Source organism: Oncorhynchus gorbuscha, linkage group LG11, assembly GCF_021184085.1.
Source record: "Oncorhynchus gorbuscha isolate QuinsamMale2020 ecotype Even-year linkage group LG11, OgorEven_v1.0, whole genome shotgun sequence".
NCBI lineage: Eukaryota > Metazoa > Chordata > Actinopteri > Salmoniformes > Salmonidae > Oncorhynchus > Oncorhynchus gorbuscha.
This window is the reverse complement of record NC_060183.1, coordinates 38,180,797-38,193,146: the sequence shown is the minus strand read 5'-3', so window position 1 is coordinate 38,193,146 and position 12,350 is coordinate 38,180,797.

Sequence of the window (12,350 nt, the reverse complement as noted above, 5' to 3'; positions counted from 1 at the left end):
CCTGGGAAGACAGCCAGTTCAAAAAGAACTGGTCAAAGGTAGTACACTATATAGGGAATATGGTGCCATTTGGAGAGAACACCGCTGTGCCAATATCCACACTAACATTGACAAAGGAAAACGTTTTAACGAGTATTGGAACAAAACTGTCTTAAGGGGTCTTTCACTGGCCAAAAGAGTACTCAATTCAACCCAACTTTGTCCCCACAGGGAATTCACCATATTACTCTGACCTGTTTTGAACTTTTCACAAAAATGTTAAAAAATCATAAGGTCTGTATTTTATATATATATATATAAAATACAGACCTTAAGATTTTTAACACAAAAAGTTATGTTATAGAGGTGTAAAAACTTAACTAAAACCATTCCAAACATGGGGGAAAACCCAAGACACCATACTGTACTTTTTTCTCAATGTGTGTGGGCAAGACATAACATTTGATAGGGTCCTACATAGTCATACTAGTCAATAGTGGTTTCATGTCATTCCCATTCCCTAGCTTGCTTTCTTCAGCTGTATGGGTTGATGTCAGAGCAGTGTGGAGTCTGAGAGGTCTTTGGTGGATTTAGCCTGACGTTTCTTTGGCAGGGGGAGAGGCAGGGCTGCCTTTGCCGACCAGGGAGGGCCTGTCTGCCAGGAATACAGATGTGCACCCCAAATAGCACCCTATTCGCTTCATAGTGTACTACTATTACAAGAGCTCCTGTAGGGCTCTGGTGCACTACAGAGGATAGGGTGTGATTTGGGACATTACCAGCATCACAGCGCACCAGCCGTGCCTCAGAGCCCCAGGGCTGCTCAGGGTATCACATCAAGGGAAACATAACACTGCTCCTTGAGTCTTAGCTTCAGTCCCAAATGGCACCCTATTCCCTATATAGTTTGGTACTTTTGACCAGGGCCCTATAGGTATCTGGTCAAAAGTAGTGCACCACTGGGATGCAGACAGTCGGTGCGTAGCCTCCGACTCAGTCCTGTCACACCACCATTGTAAAATCGATTTTATTTCTTCTGACCTATCAGCATGTACCCCCTGTTGGAGGTGGGGAACAGGGGAGAAAGGGTTTCAAGGGTGGGCCTTGTGGTTTGACTTCATGTTCCCTTAAAGCTTAAGGCACAACTCTGAGAATTAACCTATGCCATGTGGTTAATTTCTATAGGGACCAATAGGACTGTACGTTTGACAGGTCTCAGACTTAAAACGCAGCTATGTGGCCCTGGGGTGTTTTTAAATTATGTAAAGTGGCCTCTTTCCAAAAACCCTGTGGCCAAGTGAACCTACTGATACAGGGTAAATGTAAAATGTTAACATCTACAGATACCCACATTCAAATGTCACTGCTTACGTGAAAATATTAATCAATCTTGAGCGTAGCGGGGACCCAGTCTGTATATTCTTTACAGGTTTCCTCTCCATCCTCTAAAAAACAAATTCACAGATGAGACCTATAGCCTACTTCAGACAGAGCAGCCTAGTATGGAGATGATGCACTCCAAATACAAGCCAATAACCACAGATTTATTCAATTCAGAAGACTTAAACCAGGAAGACATGACTGTGATAGCTACTCTTTTCCTCTACTGCCCTGTTTCGAACGCCACTCCCCCCCCCCCTCGAAATAGGGAAACTCAATTGTTGTCGGAGCCAATTCTGTCTTCTGCAGAAGTCCCCTGATGATCCCCTGAGGTGTGGTTTCTGGTCTGTAACAGTGGCTCGTGCAGGAAGCGTCCGACATCGGCGTTTCTGACCTGGGAGATGTTTAGCGGGATGGAGGGGGAAGGGACTACGCAGGGTTGGAGGGGGAGAGGTCGAGAGGGGATGGAGTGGCACAAGGCCGGGCCTGCCTGTGGGTGGAGTTGAGTGGAGGGGTGGAAGGGGGGCTTAATGCAGGCTAGAGGCTCGAGGCAGCAGGGCCACGGGGCTTGTGATGGGCCGGGCTAAGAGCCCCATACAGGAAAAGGGGGTGGGGTCACCGTCAGTTGACAGGAAACCCACTCTGGCAGAGGAAAGAAATACAATACAGGACTTTCTCAAAGCAACAGCCTGCTCGGGACAGGAGACTGCGGTGCTAAAACACTTAAACAAACCAGCTAATTCACGTTCCCAACTGTCAATATTCCCATTGTTTAGCCCACCGCTTTGGCAGAATCAAATAAATATTTGAAGTGGTGGTGGCTCGTGGGTACAAACAGTCAGTTGCTGCCCGACTCTTTCTCTCCCAGTCATCAGGTCATCTGTGTTGGAGCCCTGGGATGGGGTTCTATGAGGTGTGAAGGGAAGTCACATCGGCACGGTTTCTTTGGTCTTTTTAGTGTTTGGTATATTAACCGACCATCATTCATTGTTAGTTGTAGTAATGCGCCTGCAAAATCACTTTTTGCTCAAGATAATCATCTTGATTTGAGGCATTTCTTGATTGCTCCTAGCTATTAGGGTATTGAATTAATAAGAAATCTGTCTCGCAAAAATGTAAAGTATCAATACCATTATGAACCTCGTCAAGCGGATGTGTTTGATTTGTTTATCCTCTTGTCTTCTGTTGAGCTCTCTGATCTGTACATGCTGTTGAGCTCTCTGATCTGTACATGCTGTTGAGCTCTCTGATCTGTACATGCTGTTGAGCTCTCTGATCTGTACATGCTGTTGAGCGGAGTTCAGCTTTCATGTTTCTTAATACACAGTCTGACTCTGCCACTCATGGGAATTGTCATTCCATAGAGTACAAAGAGCTCTGGAAGACTGGATCCCCATCAGTCTAGTCTGAATAAGCCCATGTCCTATTTCTTGTTAAGCCCCGACCTGGGTTCAAACACCATTTGAAATCATTTCAAATACTTTAGATGTGCTTTTCAAGCCCAAAGAGTGGCCCTAGCTCCTAATGTATTTCAGCTGAAGTTGGAAAAATCCTGGCATATTTTTGGAGAAATGCAAAACATGAACCATAACATGAACATGATTAGCAGATGGAGAATTCTTGCATTTTAATGGGATTACTGTCATGTGTTTGACAGGAGGGACCTATTTTACAAACCCCACACAACCACCCAAACCACTGATCCCCTGGCCAATTATAGAAATCAGTGCACCAAGCCAGTTTAGGCCAACAGAGAAAGAACTTTACTGGGTACTAAACTGTTTCTTCAAGATCCTAGTCTCCCCGGAGGCCTGTTGTTCTAATGAATTAATAAGTAAAGTTAACACTTTTCAACTTTTCAGCCAGATCTTAACCTTCCAAAGTTTTGTTTCAGGGTCCTTTTAAAGGTGGCTGGGTATACAGAAATGTGTCTGGGTATATTAGAGATGTGTACAAATACCATATAAAAGAAACAATTAGCCAGAAAAGAATGTGTTATATGATCACATACCTGAGCCCTGTAAAGATGGAATCGTAGCTGGTGACAGCTATTTTAAAGTGACAATCTCCGTTTGTAAAGTAGCTTTACATACGGCCTTTTACCTCCAGTGTTTTTAAAACTCCCATGAATGTCCTGGTTCAGCTAACGTTTAGCAACTGTTTGTGTGTGTGTGTGTGTGTGTCTCTCTATAGATCTAGTGTATCTTATGTACAGTATGTGAAAACGGGAATCCTAAAAATAAAAATATAACTTAATAAAATATAGTATATGTATTCCCCAGTCCGATATCTTTCTATGAAAATTTTCATGATCAGAACAAACATTAATTTTATAAACTGTTTTAGATTTACTGTAAACAAATGTAGATTAGTTTTGTATTTGGGTCCTTGAATAGCACTGTGTTTAACACCTTTCTTCTTCAGGATCAGTAGAATGTGTTTTTAGATCTGTGCATCGGTCTAATGTGAAGTGGGCGATGACATGATCTGTCTAAAGGTCTGCTATTTCTCCCCAGGGTGTTGTCTCACTGCTTAGCACTCCATGAGTTGTGGTACTGCATCCCAAATCAAATCAAGGTTTATTTATATAGCACATTTCAGACATGAATGCAACACGATGTGCATCAAGAAAAAACGGTGAAAATAAAAACATATCTACTACACAAACATGAGGATAAAAACAAAGAATGACAAAAGCTGACAGACTTTAAAAAAATAAATCCCTATGGCGTCTTCTGTACAATGGGAGGTTTTGTTATTAAGAGCATCGATGCTCGGTCTGAACATTAACACACGCATCGGTTGCGGTACGGATTTGGAAGCGTGATCTTTCATATCAGCGAGAAGTACTGTAAAAACATTCAATTGACGCACACCTTGCTTGTGTTAGCGGTCCCACACGGCCATATTTCCCTGTGCTAATTGTCTCAGAACATTTGTGCGCGCCGGAAGAAGGCTGCAAGAAATGTGTTGTTACTGTAAAATGCTTTAGGCTACGGCGATAAAGCCGGTTAAAACAGTGTACAGCAAGTGTATATTCTGCATCTGAAATTCATTTGACGGGATATGTGCTATATGTTTCAAGAACCGTATCGCAATTGAATATCGATGTACGTTTAGATTGAGAATCTGGTTGTTTGGGGTGCCAGAGCCAGTCTACCTCTGACAATTAACAAAGGAATAACGGGAACGTTAGGCTCCTTAACCCTAATTTTAAAGATGTACTCTTAAGTGCCTTGCTCAAGGGCACATCGACAGATTTGTTCACCTTGTCGGCTCGGGTATTCGAAACAGCGACCTTTCGGTTACTGGCCCAACATTCCACAGTGGTGATTTTAACATGAGCATATTGGTGGGGCAAACTCCATCAACAAAGCTCATGTGCATTGAAACCAGTACACTACACTGGCTATACATTGAATGCAATAAAAACCAGTCGAGTTTTGAGTCACACACACAAACGTTATAACATTTAGGTTATGATCAGTTTATGGTTACTCGCCATATCTTTAGCTTTTATTGCACGGGAGACGAGCATACTTGTACAGAGTGAACTAGCTAGTAATCGGTCTGCAATATTGTGACAATGCGTGCGTCTACCTCCCTTTTACACAAAGGGGCCCGGTTAACAATATGCAACGATTCCCTTGCTTCATCTATTGCACAGTTCCAGTTCCATCAAATAGATTTCTAACTAACCCTTTTCTACATGTGGCTCCATGGGTATTACAGTCGGCCATCAAACATCAATATGACATGTAGCGTATAGGATATTACAGACATCTAGCCTACCTCAAAACTGCTCCATGATCCACTACCAACCACTCAACTTTAGTCTTCTTTTCCAGCTTGCTTCATTTCAATGGATGGCCATATTTTAAAGTTAAGGTGGCTAAGCTAGTCGACATGTATCCGCTAGCTAAGCTACCTTGCTTGAAGGTGTGGTAACAGTGCATGGGTAAACAACAAGCTGGCTATGAAGTTGACACTTCAGTCCAATCAGTTACCGGGCATAAGACGTTGATTTATCTGTGGCAAATGACAATGAGCCTTCTTGGGCGGGCACTGTGCTTCTATTGTTATCAATGAACTGAAGATGGACTTTTTTTCTGGCTAGGTCTACCAGCAGGTGCTGTGGTGACCTGAGCCAATCACATGCAACCAGAGAAGATCAACGATGCCTACGCTCTATAATTTCTCTGTCTGCCCATCCACCACAGAAATCACAGAGTAAGGCTAAAACAGCTGCATATTGGCGCTTTCTTACTCAACTCAATTTAACAAAACAACAATACAATAGGAAAGGGACCACTGTATGCTTTATTAGATCAATGATTTTTTTTATGTTTTATTAAATACAATTGTTTGTTTACTGATATGATATTTTTGGGACATTATATAACACATTTGCATGCAATGCTCCTAGATATTGGTGGGGCCCCACCTGCCGTACATGATGTATCACCACTGACACACTAACCGTTAGGCTACCTGCTGCCCGCATGCATGTGTGGTCCTGGTAACCTCTTACTACACCCCAGGGTATTGTTCATAGACTATCAGGAGGATTTGTATTTGTCCATGTGAGAAATTGAGTAATATTAGTTAATGGGTGGATTGGCTGTCTTGGCAATTCTGGCAAATGCCAGATGGGCCGGACCATCTTTTAATGGGGTGGGCTTGTCTATTTAAAAAAATATATATATTAAAACATTTATGGACATGGCCGGTAGCTTATGGGCCTGCTTTTTTTAATGACTTTTGGGGGGGGGGCCCAGGACCGAGTTTTGGAAACCCTGTACTAGACATTTATACAGTGCTTTTTACTAAGCACAAGTCATCATGTATTAGAATAAAGTTCAATTTGGGGACTGCCTATGTATTTTAATAGTTTTATCAATTTTTATTTTCTAGTGAATCTGTCACTTCAGCCCAGCGAGTGGGTTTATCCGCTGCAGTAACAAGTGACTCGTGTCGGATTGGATTACACCGCCACTGAAGGCTGGAAAGTCCCGCCTATCTCCCGCTTAATTCATTCACTGAAAGGCCCATCACTTCTTGGCAGAAAGATACTGTCAAACAAAGCACAAAGCTGGAAATCTATCCGCATCCACATGAACTAGACCCGGCTTCGTTCTTTGACAAACGTAGAAGGTTGTATATTGAATTCAATAGAAGAAAATGGGGGGGGGGGGGACTTCCGGTTCCTTAATGTAGCAAAAACATTAAGGGACTGGCAGTCTCTCTTTTTCTCTTTAATTGAATTACACTGAACACAAAACTACCTCCATACTTCCATTCATTTGTATGGGAAGAACATCATCGTGTTTGTGAGAGTCTCCACTTCCTATTATACTGAACAAAAATCTAAATGCAACCATTTCAAAGATTTAAATAAGGAAATCAGTCAAAAGAAAAAAATAAATTAGAACCAATGGATTTCACATTACTGGGAATACAGATATGCATCTGTTGGTCACAGATACCTTCTCTTTTATTTTAAGTAGGCTTGGATCAGGAAACCGATCAGTAGCGGGTGTGACCACCATTTGCCTCATGCAGCACGACACATCTCCTTCGCAAATAGTTGTTATGGCTGTTGATTGTGGCTTGTGGAATTGTGTCCTACTCTTCTATGGCTGTGTGAAGTTGCTGTATGTTCGCGGGAACTGTAACACGCTGTGGTAAATGTTAATCCAGAGTATCCCAAACATGCTCAATGGGTGACATGTCTGGTGAGTATGCAGTCCTTGGAAGAACTGGGACATTTTCAGCTTCCAGGAATTGTGTACAGATCCTTGCGACATGGGCCTGTGCATTATCATGCTGAAACATGAGGCTGCGGATAAATAACACGACAATGGGCCTCGGGATCTCATCACGGTATCAAATTGTGCATTCAAATTGCTAACGATAAAATGTAATTGTGTTAGTTTTCTGAAGCTTATGCCGCCTGTCCATATCATAAACCGCACCCCCATCATGGGGCACTCTGTTCACAATGTTGACAGCAGAAAACTGCTCGCACATACTACGCCATACACACAGTCTGCCATCTGTTCAGTACAGTTGAAACCGGAATTCATCTGTGAAGAGCAGACTTCTCCAGCGCGCCAGCGGCCATTGAAGGTGAGCATTTGCCCACTGAAGTTGGTTACGACGCCAAACTGCAGTAAGGTCAAGACCCTGGTGAATGTAAATAGTCCAGTGGCCATTTGATTAATTGTTCAGCAGTCTTATGGCTTGGGGATAGAAGCTGTTAAAGAGCCTTTTGGTCCTAGACTTGACGCTACGGTATCACTTGCCGTGCTGTAGCATAGGAAACAGTCTATGACTTGGGTATCTGGAGTCTGACCATTTTTGGGGCTTTCCTCTGACACCATCTAGTATATAGGTCCTGGATGGCAGGAAGCCTGGCCCCAGTGATGCACTGGGCCGTATGCACTACCCTCTAGTGCCTTACGTTCAGATGCCGAGCAGGTGCCATGCCAGGTGGTGATGCAACCAGTCAGGATGCTCTCGACGGTGCAGCTGTAGAACGTTTTGAGGCTCTGGGGACCCATGCCAAGTCTTTTCAGTCTCCTGAGGAGGAAAAGGTGTTGTCGTGCCCTCTTCATGACTGTCCTGATGTGTTTGGACCATGATAGTTTGTTGGTGATGTGGACACCAAGGAACTGGAAACTCTTGACACACTCCACTACAGCCCTGTCAATGTTAATGGGGGCCTGTTTGGCCCGCCTTTTCCTGTAGTCCACGATCAGCTACTTTGTCTTGCTCACATTGAGGGAGATGTTGTGGTCCTGGCACCACACTGCCAGGTCTCTGACCTCCTCCCTATAGGCTGTCTAATCGTTGTCGGTGATCAGGCCTTCAACTATTGTGTCATCAGCAAACTTAATGATGGTGTTGGAGTCGTGTTTGGCCACACAGTCATGGGTGAACAGGGAGTACAGGAGAGGACTGAGTACACACCCCTGAGGGGCCCCAGTATTGAGGATCAGCGTGGCAGACATGTTGTTGCCTACACTTACCACTTGGAGGCGGCCCATCAGTAAGTCCAGGATCCAGTTGCAGAGGGAGGTGTTTAGTCTCAGGGTCCTTAGCTTATTGATGAGCTTCGTGGGCACTATGGTTTTGAAAGCTGAGCTGTAGTCAATTAACAGCATTCTCACATAGGTGTTCCTTTTGTCCAGGTGGGAAAGGGCAGTGTGTTTGAAATGGTATCATCTGTGGATCTGTTGGGTTGGTATGCGAATTGGAGTGTGTCTGGGGTATCTGGAAGGATGCTGTTTGTAAGCCATGACCAGCCTTTCAAAGCACTTCATGGCTACCGACGTGTAGGCAGGTTACATTCACTTCCTTGGGCACAGAGATATGGGGGTCTGCTTGAAACATGTAGGTATTACAAACTCGGTCAGCGAGAGGTTAAAAATGTCAGTGAAGACACTTGCCAGTTGGTCTGCGCATGCTTTGAGCACATGTCCTGGTAATCCATCTGGCCCCACGGCTTTGTGAATGTTGACCTGTTTAAAGGTCTTGCTCACATCTGCTGCCGAGAGCGTTATCACACAGTCGTCGAGAACAGCTGGTGTTCTCGTGTATGCTTCAGTGTTGCTTGCCTCGAAGCGAGCATAAAAGGCATTTAGCTCGTCTGGTAGGCTCGCGTCACTGGACAGCTCGCAAAAATGTGACAAAATCCCAGCACAAGGTGCACCTGTGTAATAATCATGTTTCGGTTTTTTTATCAGCTGCTTGATATGCCATGACTATCAGGTGGATGGATTTTCTTGGAAAATTAGAAAATCTCACTAACAGGGATGTAAACAAATTTGTGCACCAAATTTAAGAGCAATATGATTTTTGTGCATATGGAAAATGTCTGGGATATTTTATTTCAACTCATGAAACATGGGACCAACACTTTACATATTGCGTTTATATTTTTATTCAGTGAATATGTAGCCTAATATTTAAACACTTACATGTAGCTAAGTGGGTAGGAGGGCAACACTTGACATGCACTAATTCGAAATAATTAGGTAGGCTTTTAGAAGGTAATATACAGTTCATTCAGAGAGTATTTGGACCCCTTGACTTTTTCCACATTTTGTTATGTTACAGCCTTATTCTAAAATTGATTAAATTGTTTAGTTTTTTTCCTCAACAATCTACACACAATACCCTATAATTACAAAGCAAAAAAGGTTTTTATTCATTTTTGCAAATGTATTTTTTAAAAACTCACATTTACATAAGTGTTCAGAACCTTTACTCAGTACTTTGTTAAAGCACCTTTGGCAGCGATTACAGCCTTGGGTCTTCTTGTGTATGACGCTACAAGCTTGACACACCTGTATTTGGGGAGTTTCTCCTATTCTTCTCTGCAGATCCTCTCAAGCTCTGTCAGGTTGGATGGGGAGTGTTGCTGCACAGCTATTTTAAGGTCTCTCCAGAGATGTTTGATCGGATTCAAGTCCGGGCTCTGGCTGGGCCACTCAAGGACATTCAGAGACTCCTGCATTGTCTTGGCTGTGTGCTTAGGGTCGCAGTCTTGTTGGAAGGTGAACCTTCACCCCAGCCTGAGGTCCTCAGCGCTCTGTAACAGGTTTTCATCAAGGTCCTCTCTGTACTTTGCTCCGTCATTCTTTCTCTCGATCCTGACTGGTCTCCCTGTCCCTGAAAAACATCCCCACAGCATGATGCTGCCACCACCATGCTTCACTTTAAGGATTGTGCCAGGTTTCCTCCAGACGTGACACTTGACATTCAGGCCAAAGAGTTGGTTTCATCAGACCAGAGAATCTTGTTTCTCATGGTCTGAGAGTCCTTTAGATATATTTTGGCAAACTCCAAGCAGACTGTCATGTGCCTTTTACTGAGGAGTGGCTTCCGTCTGGCCACTGCCATAAAGGCCTGATTGGTGGAGTGCTGCAAAGGTGATTGTCCTTCTGGAAGGTTCTCCCACCTCTACAGACTAACTCTGGAGCTCCCGGACCAATGATCCCTGATTGCTCAGTTTGGCCGAGCGGCCAGAGGCCACTCTGTTGCTGGGAACCTTCAATGCTGCAGACATTTTTTGGTACCCTTCCCCAGATCTGTGCCTCGACACAGTCCTGTCTCAGAGTTCTATGGACAATTCCTTCAACCTCGTGGCTTGGTTTTTTTCCCTGACATGCACTGTCAACTGTGGGACCTTATATACTGTAGACAGGTGTGTGCCTTTCCAAATCATGTCCAATCAATTTAATTTACCACAGGTGGACTCCGATCAAGTTGTAGAAAAATCTCAAGGATGATCATTGGAAACAGGATACACCTGAGCTCAATTTCGAATACTTTCTGAATGCACTTTATAAGCCAATGGTCATCTATAAGGCATTTATTCAGTGATTTTATTTTTTGTCTTATAATAAATAATTTATAAGACATTTATAAATGGTTTCCATTTATTAATCATTACTTCCAAATTACTGAACCATTTACTAATCATTAGTGACGTTTTTTTGCAGTCCCTAATCTCAAATGAGTGCTATTTATACTTTATAATGACTTTGTAAGTGTTTTTAGTGACCCAGTGTAATTTCTCACAAAAATATGTGCATGCCGTTGGTAGACATTCCTCCAGTACCTGGTAAAAGAACAAACATACTACACAAGCTGTTTAAGGAAATATACATACATGTGTGAATATTTAGCATAACAAACGTTTACAAATATGGGAGTGATGATTAATAAATGATGAGCAACTGTAAATGCCATCGAACTGGTTTATCATGGACCCTTTAAAATACAGTGTTACCCTAGAATGTTGCTGGACCCAGCACAGGCAGTGTCAAATGCCAGGGCTGGATTTGTATCCCAGTCTGTCCCTGTATTAGGTTTTGAATTACATTACTGACAGAATAATTGGATGTTGGGTCCAAAACACAGAGGATACAAAATGGCTGTCTGTTGTTTGACACCTAATTTGATTCAGTGTCAGTGAGGGTAAACCCAGCTGTTGAAAGATGAATGGTGTATATGGGTGGATACGGTGTATATGCGTGCATGCGTTACTCACATGACCACACGCATGAACTGTGTGAGTGTGTGCGCGGTGTGTGGGTGCTTGAAGCGGAGGTTGGTTTGTGAGCCCAGCTGAGAGGTGCTGCAGATCCTCCAGGGCTGGCCCTGGCCTGTGTTTGTGTTGGCCCCAGGCCTTAATTACTCCTCCTGAGATACCGCTCATACAGCGGTATCTGAGTCAGCGGTATCTGGGTTTTGAGTCCCAAATGGCACCCCTTAAAAGTAAGTGCACTATGTAGGGAATAGGGTGCCATTGGGACACAGCCCTGGTCTCAGGCCTATTTATTGCATCGCCGCACTGTTCCACTGTGGCGTGTGAGCTCCAAATTATTTTATTTCTCTTTCCTCTCCACCCTGGAGAGATGGAAAGAGCCCCACTGTCACATACGGCATTGTTTGTTGAAACTCCAGCCCATGATTCATCGAGAGCTAGAATCCCAAAAAGTTGTTTCTCTCTCCATTAAGTCCAGGGCCAAGAGAGAGTGCCTCTACATATCCATATTCCACTTACTCTCTCCCTCCCTCTCCACGACTTCTATTATTTGACCCAACCGATATCGATATAAGCAACAGACCTTTTGATCCTATGATGCCCCTACTTTACTTTCATGTCTACAAGTTAAAGCAAAGTTGTTTTTAAAGCCACTTTTGCTGTCGTCTATCCTTATTAAAGGTCCAATGCAGCAGTTTTTTATCTCGATATTAAATCATTTCTGGGTAACAATGATATACCTTACTGTGATTGTTTTCAATTCAAATGGTAAGAAATAAACAAAAATAGCTTCTTAGCAAAAAGCCATTTATCAAGCAATAATTTAACTAAAACTGTTTGGGAGTGGTCTGAGTAGGGATGGGAAAACAGAACATTGTCTGTTATTGGCAGAGAGGTTTGAAACTTTGTTTCATATTGGTCTATTAACCAGTTT